Raw genomic sequence first — 23,522 nt, forward strand, 5'->3', positions numbered from 1 at the left:
CTGTCAAGGGGAAAATCCCAGACTGAGCCCAGTTTATAGATATTCCTGAAAAGCCGCCAAACTTTACGAATTCGCGTAATGGGGATCCAGATTATTCGAGGGGTTCAGGACATACAGAGTCACGTCATCCGCATAAAAGGATATTAATAAACTACGGGTGCTGAATCCGATCCCCCTAACGGTATGATGCTGTCTTATTCTGGCTGCGAGAGGCTCCATTGCGATAGCAAAGAGCAGGGGAGACAGCGGACAGCCCTGCCTCGTGCCACGGGTCACAGCAAATGGTTCTGAGATCATGCAGTTCACCCTCACTCGTGCCGTCGGGTTAGTGTAAAGCAGCTTCACCCGAGCTATAAATAACGGGCTAAACTTCATACGTGCTAGTATACGGAACATGTACGGCCATTCGAGGGAGTCAAACGCCTTTGTGACGTCTAAAAAAAAATGGCAACAGCATGTACCGTGGGGTGGAGGTAATGCAGTACCGAGAAAATCGTCCTGAGATTATGAGATGTAGAGCGGCCAGGTATGAACCCCGATTTGGTCCGGGAGGGCCACCATCGGGAGGAGGGGTTGAAGGCGGTCAGCTATAAGCTTAGCGTATATTTTGATGTCAACATTTATTAAGGACAGTGACCTATAAGAATTCAATGGCGTGTCGTCTTTGTCCGGTTTCAATAACGTCATTATCAATGCCGCCCTCATGGAATCCGGGATGATCCCTGTCTCTAGTGATTCCGCATACACTGCATGTAGTCTCAGCGCCAATTCCTCTACATACGCTCTATAAAATGCTGTTGTAAGGCCATCCGGCCCAGGGGCCTTGTTTAGTGGTAGGCTACTGATCACTTTTCCGATATCTTCAACTTTTACCGGGAGATCCATATATTGGTGATGTGTGTCATTAAACCAGACCAATGCGATGGACTCTAGAAAGTCTTGTAAATGCTCTGGGGTGCTGGACTGGGTGGTAGTGTATAAATTGGAGTAGAAGGCCCTAAACTCACAAATGCTTTTCTTTAAAAAGGAAACCTTCTATAATGAACCCGCACACGACTAAATGCTATTCTCAAAATTACAAATATATACAAGGTTTCAGATGGCATTACAAATCTGTTTATTATTTTTGGCTTTAAAGTGAGTAATATTCTGTGTATATTTTCTCTTATTTGCATTTTTGGAGTATTACCCCACAGTTCCAGTCCCCCACCCCATATAAAATGTTTTAAAAAATTGCGGGTGTCAAAATTAGATTGAGTTTGGATTTCGATTCCATGTTTGATTGTACACACTGCTGGGTACAGTCTTCGTCCTTGCATAGTCTTCTGTAGTGGGCTGTGGGTTCTAGAGTTTCTGGTCTCCCTCTTGGCTCTGCCTTGTGTGTTGGGTTGTATGGACTGCTGGTTGTGGTCTTCCTGGCTCAGTGTTCTGTAGTAGACTGTGAGGTCTCGAGTTTCTGGTCCTCCTCTTGGATCTGCCTTGTGTGTTGGGTTGTATGGACTGCTGGTTGTGGTCTTCTTCCTGACTGTGTCTTCCCCAGTGGGCTCTTATAGCTAGACTGGGTTGTGATGCCTGCTAGATCTTCTTAGGCAGGGATGCTATTGCTCTGTCAAGATGAGTTTATGATGATTATAAATTGGACTTTGAGAGACATAGAGCAGCTCAGTTTCCTTTTCATCGCACTCCGGGCCTAGTGTACATTTGTAAAATGAGCTGCCTTTTCTCCTGCTCATTAATCAATATTTCTGCTCTGGCGGGGATTGCCATGTATTATCAGACGCATGTATGTCAGACTCGATCAACATTTTGGTCTCATTATTGTTAATTTGTGAAGTAATTATCCCTGCCCCTCAATTCTCAGCCTGCTGCAAATGCTTCTGTGCGTTACTGAGACAGTCTACTCTGTCAGGGTCAGTAGAGCGTGTACCACCCGGATCACCTGGAGACCTCTAGAGTGACTATGATTGCATTTAGTTTCACTGCACCCATCACCGCTGTTAGCTTACGCTGCAAGTGACTCTGCAGGACCGCACTTGCCCAACAAGCAGTCGCAGCCATAGCAACACAAATCCACCATCTCTAATCCAGGGTGCTGAAGTCTTGGCTACCGCCTCATTAGCTACTCCTGTTGCTATACACTGTCCTCCTTGTGAACTGCACAACCTTTGAATCCACCCAGCCTCTGTTCTACCGACCTCAGTGTTTCATAAGACGTCTTCTAGGTTACACCCCTATTCTCGCCCTGATTGCCTATTGTCTCTCCCTTCGCACTCCAGCTAGGTCAGATGGTTAACCCTTCCTTGACCAAACCTCACTATCATCTTATCAAAGCTGCTTGCACGTTCTCCCATTATTCTTACAGACTTTTACCAAATTCTCAATTTGGAGGCAGGCCGGCCCCCTATAATTTCTCTACGTCCTGTTAGAATTCACTTTTGTGTACGTTTAACTGGTTGGTGCCTTCTTCAACCCTACTGTCCTGTACATATATACTTTTATTATCTATATTTGTAGCTGCAGTGCTCTGTTGTACATACATGGATTGAATACCTTTACACTGCTCACTCAGTCATTCAAGTGTCAAATGTTGTGATGCCCTTGTGATACGTGTGCTTTAAAGAGGTTGTTGTTAGTTCCTCCTCTGCAGGTCGCTACTTTGACTCTTCCTTTAAAGCCTGAATCTGCCTCAAGTATTGCCTCCCTTCACATCTAGCTCGCCTCCCCTTTCACAGACGGACACCCTTGTAAAGGCACTCCTCGATTTTCATAGGTTTAGGCGTTTTCTGCCCTTAAATTGAACCATTGCTAAAACAGGACAGGAGTGCTGCAGTCTAGGCTTCTAAAGTATTGACTGTTTCCTTTTTACCTACTTGGTCAGCATTCCATCACTTTATAGCTCACTTGGGCAGTTAGGACAAGTCAAATGCAAATAAGTGAACTGCCATTAAAAAGCACTGCCTCATCCTAAATGCTAAAGCATGCCCCTCTGTACCACAAAACAGATAGTATGTGGTCCACCCTTAACTGAACAATTGCTTCGTGAACAGTCCCACAAAGCAATTGTTGTAAATATCTGGTGTGAATGTGGTGCTTGTGAAAGCGATGATGGAAACCACTTATTGTAAAGTACACAGCAGTGTGAGCTCATCACACAATTCAACAGTGCATCTCAAATGTACTCTGTCTTGGTGTTAAAATTAAACTTCCATTCAGGCTTACCTTCTCACCAGAGGCTACTAACTGTATTGGGGAGATGGCAGCTGGGATTACATTCTGATGGTGATGTAGTGGGGAATAGTGCTAGATGCTAGGTCATTACAGTTCAAAGACAAGCTGTGTAAGTTGGAATGAAGCACTGATGCAGAGAAAGAGTGTGTACCTATGACTTGTAGATACTCGGAGCATGCTGGCGTGGCTGGCTTTTGCTTTGCAGCAGAACCATGAAAGGAGTGACCAAGGTGTGCCTGGGTTGGCCTACAGGCTCATTGGTTGTATAGGTAAGTCTTTCAGCTGTTCTTGTTTTGGTGGGTCACTCAATGCAAGGGGTGTGTCTAGGGAGGCAGTATACATTATAGTTCCATGCTACCTATAGATATTTATGGATCCTTTTTTGTGTACAGACATGTTCTTGGGGAAGAGGAATGCTTTGTTTGGAGGCCTTCCAGGGAATGCTGCGTTTGTCAACTGTTATGTGGACACTCAAAGCAAGTCAATGAGTTGACACGTATGCCTTGGAGAGGAAGTGTGTCGTATAGTGTCAGGCAGCCGGTCAAAGATAGGTGTTTTAGTCATTATGTGAATTAGTCATACATCTTTTGGGGAGGAGCACAGTGTTGTCGAATGGAAAGTTTAATGTCCTACTGTTGATCTTGCATGTCTTAGAAATGTCTCTTTTAGAATGAGGGAGCAGTGTTGTGGGGTGGCCTGTGTTGTGTTTCACTGTTAATCTTTGCGTTGGCGCTCATGCCCTCCTTGAGCTAGACTACTATGGGATAGCCTGAATAATGCGGGTGGTTTGAAAGCCCAGTGCGGAGCTTACCTACACATCTAGTGAACAGCGAGCAGCTCGTTCCATGTTCTGCCTGGCGCCTAGATTTACACCTGCCTGCGGTGTATATTGAAACCTGCAGAATGCTGCAGCCTGTCCATAGCTTACTGTGTGCTGGCGCTCGGGCCTCCACTGCCAGGAGATGAGATGGTATCGCTGCGTGTAATCCTTTCCCACAGTCTTTGCGGAGTAAACAACAATAGAATGCAAATGGTTTCCAAAATACATTTCACCCTCTTGTATAGGTCTGACCCATTGGCTGCCCCTTTGAGCTAAACCTCCGTTCCCAAGGAAATCTAGTGGCCATCATTTTCACATCTGTCTCTAGAGAGCATACAGGTTCTGCTGCTAAAATTAAACTGTCTTGTTTCTGCAGTCCAGGTTGCCAATTCCAGTCAGGAGCACCCCAGAAACATCTAGCATGTCTTTATTGACGCCTCTTCAAAGACAGTATAGTGTTTGAGGTGTGGTTTGTACTGTCATTCGGCTTGCTAAGAATGGCGTCCAGGCATAGAGTTGCTTGCTCAGGTTCCAATTCGTCGAGGATCTTCAAACATCTCCCGCCTCCACCTCACTCAGGCTACCTCCTTCCATGCCACAAGCCTCCATGTGTGCTTGAACAATACTACCAGCTCAACAACACCTAACTCACCTTTTGGGCCTTGGGAGTAAGAACATTCTTTCTTCCGTTGGATTGTCGGTGGTAACAGTTAAATTGTTCGCCTTCAGAACAGCCCTGGGGGGGTACCTGGTCTTGTGTGATGGCCGACTGTGGCTCTGAAGAGTGTTAGTTCGGTGCTTACTGGGGCAGCTCCTTCACCAGGTAAGTGAGCTCTTGGGAAGTTTGTAATCTCCATCTCTCTTTGATCCCAGAATTGCTTCCTACGGCATAACCAACTCCTTGTAGCGTCTTTTTTGTGATTTGTGTACTGGTTTTAATGCAAATAACGCTTATTAGTAAAATACAAACATTCTGCTCCGGTTGCAGGTTTGTCTGCTTGTGGCTCTGTATTTAGGCCTAAGTAGTCCTAGGTGGTCATGTATTTTTTGGCACTGTGGTCCCAGGTGTTGAAACTGAGCTTGTGCAGTCTCTGCCTGGTGTGGCATGTGTATTCTGACTAATTCCTTTAGGAATGTCTTGGTGTGAAATAAGCAAGTGAGGTACAGAGGAGCTCTTGGGTAATATTTCCCCAAAACCTGGAAGGAAAGCCACGTGACAGAAGGTTCATTTTGTGGTGAACCCCAACCCTTGTTAATGTTTCAGCAATGTGGAATTGTAATATGTTTGTGGATCTAGAACCTGCTTTATGGGCACACCTGGCATCACTGAGGAATAAGTGATCATGGTGTTACTCGTGGTTCTGCAGTGTTTATTTCTGCACCCTTAAAATTCAGCTTACGTTTGGTAACTTGTGTGTTGGGTCAAATCTGAAAGGAGGGTGTCTTTGCCATACTCATCCACTCATTGCAAACAAGCCCTTAGATTCCTACACCAAGGCATTCCTATGGTTTGTGCTGAACAAAAACTACTTGAATACTGACCGGTCAGTCTAGGATATGTGTATTCACCCACTCTCTGCTTCCTCAGTCTGCGAGGGTCTGGTGTCTAGGGTGGCAGCATTTATATATTTATGTAATGTTTTCTACAGAGCTGCTCGCGCCCTTAGGACATGCGAGCGCTGTGCAGTAAAGAAGGAAGATAATGCTGACCGATGTGCAAAGTAATCAAATGCAATGCAGTTGGGTGCGTACAAGGTCATACATAGATACCACTATATAAAACAATCCTCCTAAGGATAGAGGAAGAAAAACACGGGCGAGTCCCCGATGTATGCATGGCTGTGCAAGTGTGAAAACCTCACTTTGACACAACTTGGAGTGTCCTAGCAAGTTGTAGGTGGCGTGGGGCAGGTGGCGAGGATGAAGATGTGGGGCAGCAATGGGTTTGTAGTATGGAGGACAGAGGGTTGATGGTGGAAGAGGTGGCAAGTATAGTTGGAAATACATTTCTCGCTCCTTTTTAGTTGGAGCCTACCACTGTGCTTGAGGTCTGGTTGCTAAAGGTCTGTTAAGGGTTTACCATGAAGATACAGGGGCTTGCAGCCAGCCATTGCTTGCCATTGGCTGGCTGTATTCTCACTCATTTGCTTGCTTCTTTCTCAACTGCTATCCTTTTCCATCTTATGCTTTTCCCTCCCTTGGAGCTTTGCCTCTTTACCATACTCTTGACTGGCTGACCAGTGTCCTTCCACTACTCACTTTTAGGAAGCTGCTTAAGCACTCCATCTGGGTGCAAGTGTGTTCCAGCGCTTTCCCTCTTGTGTTTCTCCATCTAGCCCCCAAACCACACAGTGCTTTGTTTGCTCTCTCCTTGCTGTTTGCTCTGTCTCCTGTGTACTTCTTCCCCAGCTTCCCCCTGTCCTCCGCCCACTCCCTACGCTTGTTGGCGCTTAAACTCTTTGCACGTTTCCAGCTCACCTGTTGCTCCACCACCTGCTCCATTATTCCACACAGGCTTTATATAAAAGTGGTATTGATTATGTTAGTGTCAGGGGCTGCTCCTCGTAGAGGACACAGTGCTGATCCCAGCGGGACAGACAAAGACCCTATTGAATAGGGATCTTCAGGTGAAGTTCATTGAAGGTTGTTTGTGGCCGTTGAACAGAGACAACCAAAAGAAGTGTTTATTTATTGTGCTGCTCTGAATATTGTACACTCACAAAGGCTTCTTACCAGCAGCACCCCTAGCTCAAAAACATACCTGTTCAAAATCATGTGAGCTTTCTGCCGGTTTGTTTTCCACTAAATCATGCTGATGGCCTCCATTACCTGCTGAAGTGCCACTCCTCCTTGTCATCTTTGCCATATGGTGTCCCTGGATGTCGCCCTGCAGCACATCCCCTTCGTCTCAATAGGCAGTGGGCCTGCTTCCGCAGCGTGTCCATTATATTAACACACTGTTCTGCATTTTGATCTTAAAAAGCTCATGGGTCAGGGGATGCTTTGAAAGAAGAAATGAATTTGGCACACTTCACTTAAAGAGGACTTTGCCAACACTAGCTGCATCTCCTTGCATTTCCTTGCTTTTATTTAGGGCTTCGGAACCTAGAAAACCTACAGGCCATTCTCACCCCACATCGCGTTCACCTAACTAAACATTGACAAATGACCATCGATTTTAGTGTATTTATTAAAAATAGTACAGGAGCTGGCTAAAGACAACAACCAATTCTGCACCTATTTAGTTGCCCTTTCACTTTCCTGTGTGCATATATAAGATTACAACATATAACGCACAAACCTTGAATAAAAAGAAAAAATGGCGTTTAAAGTAATCATTGGAAAACGAATACTCTTTAATGGTATGATCGGCTCAGTTGGTTAATACAACTACTGCCGATGCCTATATCTGTGTGTAACCAGTCGCAGAGCTGTATCTTGGTTAGACCATGAGAAATAGGAATGTATATTTATAGTGCTGCGAGGTCCCAGCCTGCGAATGAAAGCACTGTGAATGAGCAAGTTATTATTGTATTGAAGAATTCTTTTACCCACAGAATATATAGCCAGCCCCAAAATGTGCAACCCCCATTCATTAGTTGACTTTGTCGCTCTCATTTGTTTGCTTATTTGAATGATTTGCTTGTCCATCTTGAGTCTGTCCCTCCCTGCAGCATAGCCTCTTTACCATTTTTGATTGGCTGGCTTCTATCCTGCCACTGCTCACATTTTAGGTCTCGCCTCTCAATGCGCATGCGCATTGAGCGGAGCGAGACTATAGCGACTTAAACAGACTTTACCCAACTGGCGATTTGGTGCTGTGCCCGTGCGCTTTTAGGTCAATGCGCAAGCGCATTGACCTAAAATGCGCGTGCACAGCATCAAATTGTCAGCCATCTGTTGCCCAGCTTGGTGCCGCTCCACCCCCTGCGGCATCAAAGGCTTTCACGGCCGGCCGGCCGTGTCTCCTTTTCTTTTAACTTCTTTCTTGTTTTTTAAGGCACTGAACACTCATTTGTACATGTTTCTGGAATTGGGGCGTCACATACACTCTTTACGACCAAAGCATGGTTAACATCTTTATTTTGGGGGAAATCAGTCCGGACAACTTATATACTAAAGTTTTTTTGTACTGTGGGAATTAACAGTAATAATTGTGTGGACATATCATTTTATACTGGAAATCATTTCTAGGAAAATATCATGGGGGTGGTAAATGTTAAAACTTGTAATAATATTCTTCGTATGTTGCGGTGCGAGCAAACGGAATCTTTTGGAGGCTGTTTCTTAAATGTTAGTCTTAGCCGTTGTAGGGCCCATCTTAATAATCTCTGAAAAATGTTAAGAAGTAAATACCTTACTACTTTCCGGGCTCTAATCTTTGTATTCTCTGGTTTCAATTTCGAGGCTTTGGAAATAGATCTTAAAAGTTAATTTTGAGAGTTTAAGGCTAATTGGCATCTGATGAAGTTACCTCAAAACGACAAAGGATGACTTTGAATTCACCAATTCCTGATCATTGTATATCGGAGACCCGATTTTTGTAAAATAGGCTGGGTGATAGTTCTGAGATGAGTTTGAACCTTTAGATGGTCCTTTGAGACAATTAATAGAGGCCGTGCGGGCCTTAGACAGAACCTTTCGTTTAAGCCCTGGGGTCCACTAAAAGAAGAAAACTGCCGTAATTTAAACGGGATCATGGACCTTTGTCTTCTGTGTGAAGTTGCCAATTAAGTGTCCCAATTAAACTTTTGATCCCAACTTCGATGTGTTCTAGGCTTGGTAGCGCCCCATGTTATTTTATACTCTGGAACTGTACCATCCTTGCACGAGACGACCTTACCTCCATCGCCCGGCCGCCACCACCACCGCTCCCCTTGCTCTTCTTCTCCCCTTCCTGCCTCATCCAACATGGCGGCAAAGGGCACTACCGGAAGTTAAAGATACAGGCACTTCCTGCCCACACTAGACGGCACCTAGTTAGAGGTTAAGCCATATTAGATTGAACTTTGTTTTTAGTAAATAAAACAATATTTACATACTTTTCTCAACAGTTAGTAGTTCTGCAATGGCTAAAGTAAGTAGTTCTGTGAATCTAATTAAATTCCTATTTATGTTCGAAATGTACATTTAAAAAATATTTATAAAAAGAAACACCAATTTAATTGTCACTATAGAATAATAAATACGTGGAACGTAGTAAAATTCGAACAAGGCCTTCATAGGTGAATTAAAGAATATATCACTATTTTTAAATGAGTAACCTGCAGTTCTGGTGTATGTTTTTGGGTAAACCTTTGTAATCGACAAAGCAACAAGAAATACGTCGACCAACTAGAACCAACCGCACATCCTACTTAAATTGGCAGTTGTCCTTCTTCCTTTTCCATGGTTCTCTTTGTAAAGTGAATTGGGCAGTGGTTGTTGCTTTAATGCAGTAAAGGATCTGTGTCGCGAGCTGTGGTAGGAGCGGCTTTGGATCAGTAGATCTTTTCTACTAGAAGGGGGAGCGTTTCAGTGAAAGAAACAGACGGTGTACCAGTACATATTTGAGGATTAACCCGAGCGGTAGACACTCCCAGAGGGGACACCAGGTTCTCTGGTTGTGTTGAAGGCTCTGGGGAAGTAATCAACAACCACAACCATGTTTATTTTGAATGTATTGCATTACACGGACTTCAGACTCACCTGCACTTGTGATGGCTTACTTCATCCCATAGTTGTAACGTGTGGGTCCTTGTTTTTTATTATGCATCAAGCTCCTAAACCAAACGTGCCTTCCTGGTATTTCATGATGCTGGAGTCGATAACATGGTTCTCACTCTCTACTCCTCTATCCCTCTCCCTGCTCTCCTCTCTCTCTCTCTCTCTCTCCCTCTCTCCACTCCCTCTCCTCTACCTCCTTCCCTCTCGTCCTCCCACCCCTCACTCTCTCACTCTCCCTCTCTCCGTCTACCTCTCTCCCTTTCCCTCACTTTCCTCTCTCCTCTCTCACCCTCTCCTTCTCACTCTCCTTTCTCCCCCTCTCTCTCCTCTCTCCCTCTCTTTACCTTCCCCCTGCTCTCCTTTTTCTCCCCATTGCCCCTCCCCCCTCTGCTTGCTCTCCTCTCTCTCCCTCCCCTCTCCCCTCCGTCCTTCGCTCTCGTCCTCCCCCCCTCTCTTCTTACCCTCCCTCTCTCTCTACCCTCTCTCCCTTTCCCTCTCTGCCTTTACCTCACTTCCCTCTCCCCCTTTACCTCACTTCCCTCTCCCTCTCCCTCTCTCCCTTTCCCTCTCTTCCCTCTCCTCGTCTCCGCCTCTCTCCCCGTCTCCGTCTCTCTCTCCTCTCTCAACCCTCTCTCTCTCCTCTCTCAACCCTCTCCCTCTCCCTGCTCTCCTTTTTCTCCCTCCCCCCATCTCCCACTCAGCACCACCACAGCATAACTCTGCACCACTGCATCACTCAGCACCACCACAGCATCACTGGTTCAAATATGTTCTTTCAATGTTTCAAGCTGTTTTCAAGCTTTCAAGCTTTATTACGATGTTAATATTTCACTTCTGTTCTTGGATTTTCGTCACAATAAAAAACACTGAACATAATCTTCACAAAAGTTATTTAGAAAAGTTTAAGCTATTGACATTACTAATTAAATAAATTATTTAAGTATTAATTATTTTAAAAAATTAAAAGCCATTGTTATTTGTAATATCAATACATCTAAGTAACGTAAATACAAAACCTGTTGCATTACAAATGCTATAGGTGTCACATTTGCGAAAGTTATAACTATTGGCATTGTAAATGACAGAGCTATTAACTTAGCTATTTTAAAAAACAACACATAAATAAAAAAAATTGTCATTTATAAGACCAATAGCTCAAACTTTCCTAATGCGAGACCTATTGCATTTCCAATGCTTGTTTTAAGCTTAGCAGCACACCTCTCTCTACTGTGCTTTATGCTTTATGCCCCATTCATGATGCTGTCTCCCTTGTATGCTGATTGCTGTGTCATGTTTGCTTTCCATTTCCCCTACACTCCATGCTGTTTTGACCTTGTCTGATACCCTGCCCATACCCCGTTGCTTCCATCCCACCTGTTTGGTCCTATTTTTTTTGGAGGGGATATTTAGCCAATTGCTGCCGGCCTCTCCACCATAGAGATCAGGGTTCTGTGACTGCCATGGGGATTGAAAGCTCCACATCTGTCTTCTGGAGCTTTGAACCAACTGTGTGCCTCAAAAAGCTTTTCTCCCATCCAATTGGAAGGCAGATGCAGGTTTTGAGAGACAACACAGCCTCCCTGGAGTGCTGCATCAAGCAAGGTGGGATGTTGGATTTTGTTCCAGGAGCCACTGTGCCTCTAGAAATGGCTGGACAACAGAGAATCTCCTTGGTGGCTAGTCTTTTGGCTGGCTCTCTTAAGGCATCTGGATGGCGGTAATCCTCCTCGCCATGGAATAGGATCACATCTCCTCCATCAGTTAGGAATTCCATTGGCTCCCCTTGCTGGCCTGCACCATCTTTAAAACCAGTTCATCATTTACAAAGCCATCGCGACCAGCACTCTTGCTTATCTAGTAGACAAGCTCATCATCTTTGGATTTCTGGGCACACCTGCAACCAGGGCACAATTAAGAGTGTAGACTAAGAATTGTAAAAATGAAAAAACAAGACAGAAGACCTTTTCCATCTGTCCACCCAGGATCTGGACTAACATCCTCTTATCCATCAGGACCGCCACAACGGTACTCCAATTTATGAAACCGTTAAAGACTTGCCTCTTTAATGAAGACTACATCACGATGCACTAGCTATTCACAACCCGGCTTCCTCTCCTATTACTGATTGACTTTATGCTCATCTCTGACCGTGTACAGCTCTCCACCGTCTTTTGGTGAAGTTCGCACTGCAGAAAAACTTCATAGATGCATACATACCTACAGATATGCATTTATACATACATAGAGGAAGAGTCCAGCAGACACAAACTGGCAGATTACAAGTGGCTTCTTCACACTGGGGTTGCTCCGGCCATTTTTTCCCTGAGTGGCTGCCCTGGCTGGGTCGTTTCGCCATTGCTGAGAAAGGTCAGTGGCACAATTACTGCTGTTCCAGCCAAAAGGATCACTAAGGGACCACATTCAGTCCGCAGTGAGGCGCAGTGTCCTTTGCATGTGCCTCTCCACTGCTACTTTTCTTGCATTGAGTTCTGAGGAAGGCCAGAACAGACGGGGCTTATGTCCTCTTGATTGCATCAGATTGGGTCGGAGAGTCTGGAAGTCTCACTGGTTGAACATCAGCGTTTTCCCTCTGATCAGTCTGCAGATTTTGGACATTCTCCTCCAACTCACCTGAATCTGCACAACCTACACCTTCATGCGCAGTGATTAGGCAGGAACAACTGAGCAGTTTCAACTTACCTGCTGAAGTAGTGGCTGTGACTCTGGTAGCTAGACCGCCTCCAACTAAAAATGTAAGAGTTGAGCAAAATCTATTGCCTGTTGTGGGGACCAGTCAGTCATCGTAATCCTCTCCAGGCCAAGGTGTCAAGCTTTGTTTTTCATTTTATTTTTTGGCCCAGCATGACTACGGTGGGTGCAGTTACATGTTACTAGTGGTCTCTCTGCCTTCTTAAATTGACCTGATCAACCTTCTTTGTTCAAGCTCCCCGTGGCAGTGGTATTCTTAAAAGGAATGAGACGCCTTTCATAAGCCTCAATTGGACCCTAACGTGCTCCTTCCATTCCTGATTCGCGTGACATTAAAACTCCTGCATAGCTGTTCTCTAGCTGGTCATTTCCCCTCTGTCTGTTTGTGCTTGGGGTTCAGAATCCCTTTCCGTGGTCTGGTTCAGATTCTCAGAGTGGGCTGGCTAGAGGCATCTGCTGTCATCTCATTGGCACAAATGAAAGCTGATGGTGGTGATTGTTTCATTTATAGGAAGTTCAAATTTCTCCCCTTTTCGGGGATCACTTGATTCCTCCGGGTACTCCAGAGCTCCGTAGGATGTTGTCTAAATGGAGCTCAACGCACCAACACTTGAATGTGAAAAAGGTTTTTGTAGACGGGCAGAACTCCACCCAATACATAGTTGAGCCAGTGCTATTGGGTTACTAAATATGCTAAATAGGCATCCAGGGAGACCGTGGCGATCAGCAGTAAACCCTTTTCACTCTCTTCAATCACTCACACATGCACAATACACTAAGAAAAATACACTTTAATTAAAAAGCGTGTTTATTTAAACTAGGTGCAACCTGTTACTCAACACATCTAAAATAACCACGCAGAATTTGAGTAAAACAGCACAAATGCTACCAGACATAACAGATGACGATTGGACAGAGGCCCTGGCCCGCCCCCGAGGCGCGGTGGTGTCCTCGCGCTACCGCCTCATCCAATTCAAATATATACACCGTATATATTGCACTCAATACAGACTGGCGGATGGGGGCTATTCAGTCGCCAGTGTGTCTCCGCTGAGAGAAGGAAGAGCGGTCTTTTATACACACCGTATGGAGTTGTAGTGCATTACAGCCATTCTGGCGTAAAGTGGCGTATTGTTTAGATCATGTCCAAACCATGGAACCTCCCATTCGACCAGAGACTATTTTTATTGCATAGTACTGATGGGATTGGTGGGTACAAATCTAAACCGCTCTTGCTCTTCCTGGCCCTCAAACTGGCCAAGCGTTACATTGCACAGCAGTGGAAGGCTGCGTTCCCCGCGACAATTGGTGGTTGGAAGAAGGCCCTGGACTCTTGCATGGGAGCAGAGATAGTGGTTATTCAGGCTCGGGGGTGCCCCCAGAAACACAAAAATCTGGTCCAGATGGGCGATCTATCGAGGGATAGAGTTACCGCCTCTTCCGCACATAGACCCTGTATAGAATGGCTCTCTCATGAGATGTCAGTCCCTGAACAGCTTAGACAATATACTAATGTTACTGGTGGTGGAATATGGCCTAATTAAATCAATTGTGTGGGGTTTAAAATGCTCTGTGACATGTTTGTTGTTTTACCTGCATGTTCTGCAGGAGTTCCAGTGTCTTCACAAATGCAGGTTCCTTAGATGTATCCGTTGTTTCACATGTTCACTGCGAGCACTGGCTGATTATGTACCTTGAAAATCCAATAAAATAGGTTTTAAAAAACCCAGCACAAATGCACATTGCAAACAATGAGAATAAAATGAACTTTTCTAACATGGTTAAAATGTCATCTGAAAACCTAACACCCTAAAAAACCTACTTCTATGCGCTAAGCTTAGAGATCATAGAAAGTAGAATAACTTGCTCTAGATTTTCCTATGGAGGCTGCGCGCACTTGTCTCAGTTACTCTGTAATGATAAGGAGTCAATGAGGCCGTGTTCCCTGCAAAAGGCAAACTTGTGATCAGCATTCAGTAGAAAATGCGATACTGCAGCATCTCTGGCAGGCAGGGTCTTCTTCTGGTCTGGCAGTATCTTGGTCACAATACTCTGGGGCTAAGGACTCCTCACAGGGAGTCAAGTGTCAGTCCTTTTATACTGTATCTTATCAGAGATTAAATGTGAAGTGTCACCATAGGAATAGTTGATATCACCAATGAGCATCAAGGCGCTAGTCTAAGATGCATTCCTGTAAAGCATGTACGGTGAAAGTAAAACCATTAGACTACACTATTTATTTTTTAAACACATTTTATTTGTCAAGTTGCACATGTATTGCAGAGCTCTGCGCCCCAGAGGCAACTACACAATCAAACCATACAAATATGACTTTGACTTTTTCACTATTTTCACTATTTTGACTATTGTTCTTTGTTTGACCTTCAAATTGAGATGACAAGGCACTGGTTCCATTAGGTGTTGTCTGACTATATCTAAATGATTTGACACTTTCACAGTTCTTTGAAAGAGAAGGACAGACAACATCTGTGTGAAAGGTAGACATGTCTTTAGCCGGGTCTGGTGGCGCAGTGGACTAATGCATCCACTGTAGGGGCCTGTGTTCAACCTCATGGTCACAGGTTCTAATCCTGGCGGGTCCACTCAGCCTTTCATCCATTTGATGTCGATAACAGGAGTACCATTGAGTTGGGAAACAATATACATCTGTTATTCAGCACCTTGAGACCCTTGGGTGATACACGCGCTTTACAAATACACATGTTATGTTACATGTGGAAGATTCTGCAAAAACACAGAAAATGAAGTCGGACCATGTTTCTTTATGCCAAGAATTCCTTGATATCTGAAGAATTTAACTCTAGTTCCACCATTGTATTTGTATTGTGAAATGCAAACTATGTCCCCGTGGTATCCCAGGCTCCATAGCCGTACATTGCCCCTTGCAGAACAGAGCAATTGAGATTGTTGTTGATGTTCAGAGTGCACCTCGTCCACTCGCTGCCAAGCCTCCCCTATAGAAGCGAGATTAGTTGCCTTAAAGTTGTAAAAGCACTGTCACTCTCTCAGCAGTTTTAATGAAAGGGTCATTAAACCCCTGTTCTAGCGATACAGGTCACACGGTCCCTGGCCCTACTTTTCCGATCAGCTGCCAATGCCGGAGAGTTATCGCTGGCATTGACAGGAGCCACACTACTACTCTGCGTGAGGTCATTCTTTGCATGGAACTCAACCAGTCCAGCTGAGGATTTTCGCCTGCTGGTGAAATAAACATGGACCTCCTCCAACATGTTGAGATCAAGTGGGGAAAATTCAGAGCTCGCCAGAGAAATTGGAAAAGGACATGGTTGCACGAGTACTTTAGTTTGTATACAATCCTTCTGAATTATGTTTTATTGAGAGAAGTTGTTTGTTGTCCTGTCTTGCTTTGTGAATCAGCAGGCCTCAGGCTGCATGCTCTTGGTATGCAGTGGATTGAGGGCCTGCGGGTTTAACTTGTGCATTTGGATTGAACAAAATATCATGTTTTGATGAGTTATATTACAATTTGTCATGGTAATAGTATAATCATCTGTGGCTTGTGAGAAGGGTTTTTTCAGTCTTAAAGGAAAATGTACCATTGCATGTGTATGTTTGAGTAGCTTAGCAGAGTTGGGTGTGGGGGGTGTTGGATCTCTATAGTCAGTTTGGAAGACGGTAACTAGATTTTAGCTTTAGAGTCCTCAGACAATTCTTAAAAGGACACCCCCATGGCCGAACGCTAGGTCGTTGGAACAGCCTTTCAGACTAGACCAAATATCTGTTTGAAGTTCACTAAGCCTCGAGATGGTCTTAAAACATTATTTTGGAGTAACACAGTGAACTTGTGAGAAGCCATGGTCTAATTTGTGCGCTTTGGGATGCTGGTCGATTTGATAGGCTTCCTGGTTAATTTGATTGACTTGCTGGTCCATACAAAGCGCCTAGAGAACCCTTTTCCCTGGCAGTTGTTGACTCTTCAGCTTCTGCTGCCCTGTGCTCCGCCTACCATTGGCAGTGGCCAGGACCTTATGGTTTAAAGTTCCCTGCATGATTCATTGGGCCTTTTACAACCTGGACCCATTATTTTTTCCCCTAACGGAAATTAATTCTGTGCTGCAGCCTTCATTTATCTAATCAAATTTTTTTTTTTTAAGTACTTCTATAATCACGGAAAAGCATGCATTTAGACAGTTCTTGTATTTCATTGCTTATCTATGAAACCCTCTTCTGCTCTCCCTGCAAATTGACACTCACTTCAGCTTTAGAAAATGCATGTAACATGTTTTTTCCTCAAAGCTTCAAGGTTGATTACCTTTTACTGATGTTTAGTTTTACTAAGGGGTCCTCACTTGGCAGAAATCTGCTTTGATTGGCTGAACATTGTGCTCTCTAAGCCCCAAATTAACATAAAAACCACAAGGTGGTTGAAACTAAAGATGGTTAGCTATTTGAGCGCCACTCAGCAAGGGGGAGGTAGCAATTGGTTAAGTACATTTTGATTTCTGGCATGGCCTAGTTTTCAGTTGTTTGGAACTTGTTGGGCTTCTTCTAAAATATCCAATGTTTCCAGTTGTGATACTGGTACACAGGGATCCAAGCAGCCTTTTTTATCTTTCTTGTTCTGTCTTACAGCTCCTGTACACGCTGACCCATCTGCGAAGGGTGTGGACGGTGGACCGAGGACCCTTCAGCTGACATACTGACAAGACCTGTCGTAAGTATTCCTTGCCAGTCTTGGTGTTGAATTTGGAAACGTTCGGAGGGATTAGAGTGGCTAGGATGGATTCTACAGTATGGGTGCTCAGATTTTTGTTTTGAACACATTTACGTGAGTAGATGTGTATGGTCTACCATGGGGACCCAAACCTGCCCTTTGAACTTTGTCCTGTAAATCCAGTTCTGTTTGAGTTCAGAACTTGCACTACTTTGTCATCTTGTGTTAAAATACATTTTGGTCTTTCCCTTGATTAAGAAAATAAACCCATAACACTGTGAATGTTCAACAAAGATGTTTTACTTTGCTCCTATTTACTGGCGGCAAACGGACATCGGCAACGATAGTAGAAAGATCATCCCGTGTCTGGCAGGAGAACTGTTTTTCTGTACGACTCCTCCCAAGACAATTCCTTTCTTCAAGTCACAAGGTCTCCCCACCTACTCCAACTACTGCCTTTTATATGTGAACAACCACTTTGTCTCCTTTGTGAAAGTTTAACAAGTCTTTGTCACATCCACAGTAGTCTTCTTACTCAATCACATGCTCTGCTCGTTTTACTTGGAGTCAAAGTAATGTGCCCTTGTCGTGTCTGTATTTACCTTCCTACTCTCTGATTTGCCCTGCTAATGTTAGTTTGATCAGAGTTTAAGCAGCATGTTCTTGTCATTACACAACCCTCCCCTACTTGCCCAAATCCACTATTACATAGGGTTTTTGTACTCAGCTGTGACTCCATAACCTTAGTTAACTGTAAATGTAATTCACTATACACTGTTATAGTATTGTTGCTGTTCTGAGCCTTGTCCAACATGAAAACTGCGTGAGCTGAGACAGATGCTAGGCCTGTTTCAATGAAGTCTAAAATTATTTTGATCTTTTCTACCATTCACAGTCCATACACCTGGACTCAACCCAACATATCGCCTGCATTCTATGATTATCAGCAGCTGATCGTACACAGCTTTACTACATTGTTTGTTTTGTTGGGAGTGAACTAGCTGTTCCTTTCCATGAAAAAGAAATCATTGTTTACTATCTGAGGAAAGAAAGTCTCATGTTGGTCCTTATTGTAAGCGTTACGTGGTTTTACCTCCTTTGATGGAAAGTCTGAGGAGCAGTGGATTGTGTGTGCGGCATCCTTCTGGATGCTCTCACACAAGCACTTGGCTCTCAGTGCTGATATCTGATGTCATTTCCTGCCTCCAGGCCAGTCCAAAGTCTCTTTTCTGATTCAGGGATTCACTGATGCTCACCTGCCCCTTGTGAACCTGAAATAGTTAATCCGCCTGCTTTCCATGGAAATATTAACTAAAGTCGAGAGCTGGTGCAGACTGTACTGGAACCTACTTTACAGAAATGTTTGACTCGCCTGACGGGTCTGTCACATTTAAAAAAAAAAAATAAATAAATAAAATAAAAAATTCAGCTGACCCGAGTAACGGCACCATAGGAAGACTACCCGTGTTTTTTTCTGTTATCAAACTCCTGCGCTGCAGTTTTCCATAGTATGGTATGTGCCCTTGAACATACTTCCAAGAACGCACTAATCCAAAACATCCTCTTTGGTTACCTTTTTGTTCACCCTTTACCGTTCCTGGTAACTAATGATAATGAGAGGCATGATTTTCTATTTAGTTGGTGAGGTGTGTTGGGAGCTTCATGTTACATCTTCTTGGGATAGATTTCCTGGTCTCCCTTCTTTCCTATTGGTGTATAGTTGCGATTTCTCTTGACCCAAGAATCTTCATAGCAAGCATATACTTATTTCAACATTTCTGATTGATCCGATGCGTTTTCCTGTGCAGCACACCTGTGACCCAATTCGCTTAGCTGCCGCAGTAAATGGCCGTTGTATAATGCTCCCCAGCAGGGAACTCCGCGTTGCTAGTTTCAGGATCTACCCAGAGTGAACTGCCTTTAAGCCTGAGTGACTAATCTCATGTCCAAGCCATGACCCATTGAACAGTTGATGGCAGTTAATTGGCAAGAGTGGGTGGGGGGATAAAAGCCTTTAGGGATTGCAATATATTATGTATCCTCAGTTCTTGGGTGTTTATTGTGGAGACTGCTGTAGTCTTTGTTGGTTTCCGTTTCCCCTTACACATCTCAGCAACCTGCTGCTTTTTGTGCTGCTAGTGCTAGTCATTGAATGACTTCAACTATAGCAGAGTCAGTTTCTTGCACATTATCTGGATAGAAATGTAACTTGCTGAAAGACTCTAAACTTAATTGCAACACGTTATTAAATCTCAAAGTAAATAAATGGCTTACACTTTTTCTGTAAACAGGATACTGCCTGAACCTTATTACGGCTTACAATTATGTGTCAAGTATTTGATTTCTAAACCTACATCACCTTCCAAGAGTAAGCCTTTAATAAAATTATTGACCAAGAATTTTCTGGAATCTCAACTTCTTAATTCTCTTCCATTTGTCCTTGAATGTGTGTTTTCGGGTGGGACTAAGGAATTTAATTTCCTGTACAGAAGGGTTCTTCCACTCCTTGGTGCTGCCTTTCTTGAGTCTGTCTTCCATGAAGGTCTATTTCCCCGATCCCTTCTCTTATCACAGGAGGTCCTACCTAGTTTTGTAACAGATTAATTTCAAGTCTTCTCTGGGCCCTGTATGGAACTGGAGAATGCAAGATTTGTGATCACACCACAGTCCATATCTTGGAGGCCGCCTGGCCATTGTGGACCTTTCATCCTTTATGATTTAAATCCATCATCACTCAAGAAATCTGGGTTGTAGGCAACAGGTGTTAGTGGGGAGGGGTATGTTGTGAGATTTGGCTTCCCGAATAGCACAAACCAGTGGTTGGCTAATAAAGTGGTTGTGTTAAGGGGTTTTGCCATTCAACTCTGATATTTCTTAGGGTGCCAAAGTACATGTTGGAGCCCTCCTCTTTTAGTAGGATCCAAAATGTGAGTCCTTGTGTGTCGAGGTTGTTATTGGGGAAGACTGGTTTTCAACCCTGTGGTGCCAGTCACCACGCCATTTCGGTCATGAACCCGCACCTCATTTGTTTCTGGTATTTGGAGCGCAACCATGACTACAAGTCGTGCTTTGACTGCTGGGCCATGGTGCAGAACACTTTGAGGGAGCAGTCCCTGAAGCTGCTACTGGCCCGGCATGCGACTTCGTGGAAGTCATGGTCCCGATCATCAACACCTCCTTCAACACCGCCACCTTCCTGGAGAGCTGGAAGCACGCCGAGCTCAGCGCCCTCCTGAAGAAACCAACGACGGACACCACCGACCTCAAGAACTACCGTCCCATCTCGCTCCTTCCTTTTCCTGCCAAGGTCATCGGGAAGACCGTCAACAAACAGCTTGCCGCCTTCCTCGAGACGAACGGAACCCTCGACCACTCGCAGTCTGGCTTCCGAGCCAACCACAGCACAGAGACTGCCCTCATCGCAGCCACAGACGATAACAGATCCCTGCTCGACAACGGGGAAACTGCGGCCCTCATCCTCCTGGACCTCTCTTCTGCATTCGACACGGACTGCCACCGCACCCTAGTACAGAGCCTCAGCAACATCGGAATTCAAGAAAAGGCACTGGAATGGATCATCTCGTACCTCTCGGGAAGAACGCAGAGAGTCCGCCTCCCCCCGTTCAATTCCAAGGCCTCCAAAGTCCTCTGCGGCGTACCACAAGGATCATCACTCAGCCCCACCCTCTTCAATGTCTACATGAGCCCCCTCGCAGCCATCGCACGCCAACACATCCTCAACATCATCTCCTACGCAGACGACACCCAGCTGATCCTCTCCCTCACAAACGACCCCGCCACCGCTAGAGCCAGCCTGAAACTGAACTCAGACAAGATGGAAGTCCTCATCCTGGGATCATCGCCCTCTGCCTGGGATGACTCCTGGTGGCCCCCTGCCTTGGGCACCGCTCCCAAGCCAACGGACCACGCATGCAACCTGGGCTTCATTCTGGACTCCTCCCTCTCGATGACCAGACAAGTCAACGCCGTCTCGTCATCGTGCTTCAACACCCTGCGCATGCTCCGCAAGATCTTCCGATGGATCCCCACCGAAACCAGGAAGACGGTCACCCAGGCACTCGTCACCAGCCGACTGGACTACGGAAACACCCTCTTCGCCGGAACAACAGCCAAACTTCAGAAAAGACTCCAACGCATCCAGAACGCCATCCTGGACATCCCCCGACGCAGCCACATCTCCGGACACCTGAGAGACCTGCACTGGCTCCCCGTCAGCAAGAGGATCACCTTCAGACTCCTCACCCACGCACACAAGGCCCTCCACAAACTGGGACCCAGGTACCTCAACAACCGCCTAACCTTCTACACTCCCACCCGCCAGCTACACTCCACCAGCCTCGCCCTCGCCGCCGTTCCTCGCATCCGCAGAGCCACCGCCGGAGGATGATCTTTCTCCTACCTGGCAGCCAAGACATGGAACTCCCTCCTCATCCACCTCCGGCTGACCCAGGACCACCTTTCCTTCAGGAAGCAACTCAAGACCTGGCTCTTCGAGCAGTAGCAGACCCCCCCCCCCCCCCCCCCCCCCACCCCCCAGCGTCTTGAGACCCCTCCGGGTGAGTAGCGCGCTATACAAATGCTATGATTGATTGATTGATTGAGAGAAAGGTCTTGTGCCGTTTCAGGAGTCCAAAGACGTTTTGGCCCCACTCCAAATTGTTGGGATACTTGGGTAAGAGGTACAAAAACACAAGAAGTTGAAGCATGCCTCGACTTCTCCTAGTCTGTCAGCAGACAGGACGGAGGAGCATCGGTGTTCAAGACCAGATTCCTCTGACCTGTGCCTGGGCTGACTCTGCTCCAGTTTTCCGGGAGCAGTAGCAACCCCCGCTCAAATTCAGGAGTTTTATGAGGCTATGCGCATTAATTTTGAGCAGCAAGACCCCTCTAGCATGCCTTTGGGCCGGGCGGGATTGGAGGGGGCCACATCTGGTTCCCCTGTGGCAGATCTGGCCCCTGCATCGATGGATCCAGTCATGGATACGGACCGGCGCAGCTTGTGCCACTAAGACCTTTCCCCGGTCGTGACTGCGCCAGCCCCGTTCTGATCCCAGGCGACACAGAACTGAAGCTGTGTCAACCAAAGCATAGTCCAGTGCAGATAGGGTCCCTGCATAATAGGTCTGAGCCTGAGCCCTAATTTGAAGGGCTAGCCCTCGGGGACAAATGGAAGGGGGTCACTTTACCCTTCAGAATACCAATATGAGCAGGATATAAACTGGTATGAGAAACTGGGTAATGCCAGGGGACTGGCCACGTCTCCAGGTACTAGAATGTTTACTCCCCCTACCGTGGGGACGTAGGAGCGGGTTACATATGCAGGAGTGGTGTGGAGGGTGGTCGAGGTCCTCAATCTTCAGTTGTCCACAGTTGCAGTCAAGACTAACATCTTGGCGGAGGTGTTGCAACCGGGAATCTCCTCTGAACCCCTACTCCCATTCAATGAATCCCTCACGGACGTCCTTCTGGGGACCTGGTCCTACCCCAGCATAGGGGCTCCTGTGAATAGGACAATGCCCTACCGGTGCTCTAGGGGACTCCTATTTCTTCACCCAACACCCTACCCTGAAGAGCTTGGTTGTTAATGTAGGAAAGTTGGATCTTTCTTGCATGGATACCACCACTTTTTGCCTGGTGTCAGTTTGTTTTGACTGTAGTTCACTGGGATCCTACTAACCAGGACACTAGTAGCAGGGCTCTCTCCTCTAAATCCCATGATAAGTACTTTGTACACCCCACAGTTGGCATACTGGGCTACCATTGTAAGTCCGTAGTATATGGTACTGAGGTCCCCAGGGTATTGGGTCACCAGGGGCCTCCCATAGGCTGCAGCATGGGAGGCCATGCAAACTGTCTGCAAAGCTGCAGTCGCAGTCTTTGTGAAATGCTGCTTGCACTGCTTGGTTCTAAGTGTGTGGGTACTCCTGCACGAGCAGGAATACTCCTACAAACCCCGGACTCCATTGTATGTGCTTTGTAAGCGCGGGACAACCATTATAAGGTTTGTAGAGGACACTGATAAGTAGAAATGCCCCAAACCTCATTATGCTTGGTATCAAACATGTTGGACTTGTGCAACAACACTGATTCCAGTGTTTACATGATACCATGCACGGGGGCCTCCTTGGAAGACCCCCCATACCTTCCTGTGTAGCCTTACAGGGTCTGCTAACAGCCAGCGCTGTTGCCGACCCTAGATTGTGTTTGTCCTCTTCCCACCCCCTACGCACCCGATGCTCAGGCAGGGGAAGCTGAAAAAAGGATTTCCTGCAAAGGAGAGGTAGGGTGGGGGTGCTTCAGAGCGCCACCAGACTGCATTGAAGGGTCCATTTGGTGCCCTCC

The 23,522-nt window shown here is 45.7% G+C and overlaps 1 protein-coding gene across 1 annotated transcript in view; it reads left to right on the forward strand.

Annotated features, from left to right (window-relative positions):
* The window catches only part of LOC147678739 (polyamine-transporting ATPase 13A3-like), a 250,836-nt gene that overhangs the window by 39,756 nt on the left and 187,558 nt on the right, over positions 1–23,522 (forward strand). Inside the window, exon 2 of the mRNA XM_086946198.1 lies at positions 17,078–17,159. The gene's annotated coding sequence lies outside the window, so the exon portion shown is untranslated. The remainder of the gene's footprint in view (positions 1–17,077; positions 17,160–23,522) is intronic.

Source organism: Lissotriton vulgaris, chromosome 12 (assembly GCF_964263255.1).
Source record: "Lissotriton vulgaris chromosome 12, aLisVul1.2, whole genome shotgun sequence".
Classification (NCBI taxonomy): domain Eukaryota; kingdom Metazoa; phylum Chordata; class Amphibia; order Caudata; family Salamandridae; genus Lissotriton; species Lissotriton vulgaris.